This window comes from Egretta garzetta, unplaced genomic scaffold, assembly GCF_000687185.1.
Source record: "Egretta garzetta isolate BGI_Z169 unplaced genomic scaffold, ASM68718v1 scaffold368, whole genome shotgun sequence".
In the NCBI taxonomy this organism is placed as follows: Eukaryota; Metazoa; Chordata; class Aves; order Pelecaniformes; family Ardeidae; genus Egretta; species Egretta garzetta.
This window is the reverse complement of record NW_009260684.1, coordinates 1,790,292-1,794,679: the sequence shown is the minus strand read 5'-3', so window position 1 is coordinate 1,794,679 and position 4,388 is coordinate 1,790,292.

Genomic DNA, 4,388 nt, shown 5'->3' with positions numbered 1-4,388 from the left:
GGGGAGCGGGAGCCGCCCGTCAGCATCTTGCCTCAACCCCCCCTAGACCGGGGGATTGGGGGTGGGGGCAGGGCACCCCAAAATCCTCCCCCAAAACCCCCATCCCTGCCGCATTTCGGTGGGGGGGTCTTGCTCAAATTTGGCAATACTGACGCTGCTTTTGACACAGCCCCTTTCTGGCTGTTTTAACAAATCTAATGAATGTTTTGGGTTGGGTTTTTTTTTAATTATTGGTTTGTTGGTTTTTTTTTTAATTTAAAGTGCCTGAGTAGACTCTGGCTGAGCACGACCCCCATGGTGAGCCTGTGCCGGGGCCCCCCAAGGCCAACATCGTGCCTTCAGCAATGCTCTGCCCCCCCCGGGCTGTCCCTGTGCCCCCCAGCCCCTCACCCAGGGTTGGGGGGGGCAGCTCGGTGCCTCCCCGACCCCCCCAGCCCCTCCATCCATTGGGGGTCTCGGTAGCAAACCCACCCATCAGGTTCAGCGACAGAAAAGGGGCGACATCGGCACGTGAGGAATGATTATTTTTGGGTGGGGGGAATGCGCAAGGTCCGCTGGGCAGCGATCACTTTGGAAAATGAAGATGAGCTGGAAATTAAAAGCCTTGGATGAAGCTGGAAGGAAAGAAGTAGTTTCACGAAGCATCCCAGCTCCCCCTGACCTCCTTCCCCTTTTTTTCCCGGAGGTGGGATGCGGTTTCTCCTGGATCCCTGGATCTGGCCCCAAGCCCACCCTTTGCCTCTGGCAGCAGCATGGGGGTCACATCAATTTTGCCTCCCAGGAATTTTTTCCTCCCGTCCTGGGGATTATTTGGGAATTTTTTTTTTTTGGACGCTGGAGTGATTTCTTTTGTCCTTCCCAACAAGCAGCCGTGAAGTGCCAATGACCGAAGCTGCCCGAGCCCAAATCCTGGGCAGGGGATGGGCTGCACATCCCCGCCAGCCCCCCCACCGCCTCCAGCCAAGCTGCGAACTTTACAGGCAATAATTTTTCCACCCTCTCCCCTCTTTTTTCCAAGGAAAATGGTGTTTTTCAAGCAACGGATCCCTCCTGTCCCCCAAAACACATCCCCATCCCCAAGCACTGCCCAGTCCTGGGGACAGCAGCATCTCTGGGGTTTATTTTCCTCTCCAGGACCAGGGATGCTGACCCACTGCAGGATGGGGTGGGATGGGATGGGCAGATACTTGCCTGCTCGAAGCCCTCAAACCCAGCAGAAAACAGAAGGAAAAGCTTGCCATCATTTAAAACTCATTCAGAAGAGCTTCCCTCCCTCCTGAGCTCGGCAGGAGCCAGGCACCGGCCCTCTGCAACCTTTTTTTTTTTTCTTTTCCGTTGGCTTGTTTTTATAAGACTGTATTTGTAATGTGAACCAAGGATTTCTTTTCTATTCTGTAATTATAAAAGTTGAAGGAAAATTTCATCCGATGGCTGTTCTGGTTTTGGGGCATTTCCCTTGTGCAGTTGAATCGATTAAAAAGTGGTGGGGTTTTTATTTTGCCTTTTTTTCCCCCCTTCTTTCATGCTGCCAGCTCGCTCCCGTGGGCTTGCTTGGTTTTCACGATGCCAGGGTGAGGCTTTGCCTCCTCCCTCGCTGCCCGTGCAGGTAATTTCCTTCTTGGTAGTACAGTAACAGAAAAAAAAATAATAATAATAAAAAAAAAAGCAGAAGTGTAGAAAAGCAGCCTCCTCAGGGCTGGGTGTGGGAACCACCCGCCGTGTGATGGGGGATGCGGTGGTGGCCAGCGCATCCCGTCCCTGTGCATGGGGGCAGCTGGGGGACATCTTCAGCCTCCGTTTCCCTGAGAGAAATATTAAGAATCCCCCAAAGAAATATTAAGAATCCCTCTGGGGTGTTTTTTCAGGTTGAGCTCCCAAAATAAAACTTTCCAGCCCACTGGGAATTCCCCAGCGGGAGATGCCAGGTCGTGGCCGCAGCCCCTTGGGCAAAGTTTCCTTTTCTCCTTCAAATATTCACATTTTCCATCACCAAAGAAGTGATTTTAATTTAGTTCCATGCTGCCTCTATGGGGTGACGCTTGCTTCGCCCATGGCTTCATTCGAAGCATCCAAAGCCATTTTGCTTGCTCTCTTTTTAATTGATTCCTGCTCCCACCCTCTGCCGCTGGTTTCTCTCCCCTTTCCCAGCTCAATGGGAGAAGGAAGGGGGCGATGACATTGAATTAAATCTTATTTTTTAAATCAAAATGGAAATGTGGTGAGGCCGGGGCAGCAAATACGGTGTCTTCAGTGACACTGGGGACCAGAGCAGCCCCAGATGCTCCTTCCCGCCCTGGGCTGAGCTCCCCATGATGCCTCTGCTCAGCAACTCCCTGCCACCATTTTGTCACCATCTTTTTGGGGACACAGTGCCCAACTTGACTTGTTCCCACTTGTTCACAAATCTCTCTCCCAGTGGGAAGCGAGCTTTCATCCCCAAAAGGGTCCTCCTGTCCCCAGCCGGGAGCTGGCGTGGGGAGAGGCTGGAGCGCAGTGGTCCTGTCCCCAGCAGCCCTGGGTGACCCTGGGCTGGGGTCAGTGGCCCTGAGTGGATGTCACCAGGTCACCTGCAGGTCTTGCTGGCTCAGCTCCCCTGCGGAACCCCATCCCCAGGGGGTCTGTTTTTTAATAGAAAAGACTAAAAGTAGGTTTCCAGACCCAGAATCCATGGATTTGAGGGGGGTGTCCAGGGATGGAGGAGCCACAGGGCTTGCCCTGGCTGTGGGGACAGGGGGGGGTTTTGGGGGTGGGGGGGGGGGGGATGGGATGAGCAACCCACAGGTGTTGAGTGAGTAGGCAGGGAAGGGATGTGTGTTTGGGTGAAACAAGAGCTACCTCAGGTCTTGTGGGTACCAATGAAAGGGGGAGAATTTTTTGTAGTGGGGGGTGAGCAGGGATGGAGGCCTGTTTCTATGACAACAGTGAGGCCAATTGGACCCTGTGGCTGTGGACCAGGGAAGAAGTGGGTCAGCATCTCCATGGCCCTGTTGGAACATCCTATGGCCATGCTGCCAGAGCATCTCATGGCCACGTTGCCAGAGCAGCCACAGTCATGTTGCCAGAGCATCTCATGGCCACGGTGTTTGAACATCTCACAGCCATGCTGCTGAAGCACCCAAGGCCATACTGCTGGAGCATCTCATGGCCATGGTGTTTGAACATCCCACAGCCATGCTGCTGGAGCACCCAAGGCCATGCTGCTGGAGCATCTCATAGCCATGGTGTTTGAACATCCCACAGCCATGCTGCTGGAGCACCCAAGGCCATGCTGCTGGAGCATCTCATAGCCATGGTGTTTGAACATCCCACGGCCATGCCGCTGGAGCATCCCATGGCTGTGCTGCCAGAGCATTCCACAGCCATGCTGCTGGAGCATCCCACCACGCTCCTCCTCCTCAGCTGGGGAGGAAGGAGGAAACCTGTTTGCCTGCCCACACCCATGGATTTACCTCTTGCAAAACAACCTCCTGCTGCCCAGCCCACCCCAGCTCCGGCAGCCTGCCCGGGCATGTCAGGAAACCCTCCGACAGTAATGGCACAGCAGCCTTCAGCCTCGCCATGCCCTATGTTCTGCCTCCCGTACCTTGGAGGGGGCTGGTAAGGGGAGGTAAGCACCAAACTGGAGGCTGAAACAGAGTTCTTAAAGTGGGTTTCAATTAAAATCTTTAATCTGGGGAGGGATCTTCCAGTCTGTGGTCATAAAATTCACTGTCCTTTCTCTGACATGGATTGGGTCCCTTTGGAGGCAGCTGCTGCAGCGATGGGTGGTTGTGGGGCTGGGGGATGTTGCCCAGGAGAGGGAAATAAAACCCCGTCGCATGCACGTGGTGGCTGGATAAAGCCTGCAATGGGAATTAATTCAGAAAGGGGTCTGAAACACACGTCAGAGTTTTTTCTGCGGGCGCTGCTGTGGCACGGCTGGTGAGCTGCCTCCCAGCAGGGATCTGGACACACTGGGAAGGTGGCACTGGTGGGGCTGGGAAACACGGTGGGTGGCTCCGGGAACATGAAGCCACCCCATGCACCACGGGGCTGCAGAGGCGCTCAGCACTGCTCCGAAGTGTGCCTCCTCCAGGAATCCTCCTCCAGCTCCGGGGAGAGGAAGGTGATGGGTTTGGCTGGTCCGTCCTAGGGTCATATACTTAAAATTTAAATAGCTAGTTAGTTTGCTAGCTTTAGATAATGTTTATTTACTTTTAAAACTTATTAATTTTTATAAGAAAATACATTAAGGTAATTACTTATTTATAAGTAAACAAATAACTAATTATATAAATAAGTAGGTTTTAAAAGAAAATAAGTAAGTAAAAGGGAAAGTGTGAAAGTGCATCCATAGACAAAGGATAAAACCGGGGGTGGTGGTGTCAGGAGTTACAACAACTCGGATT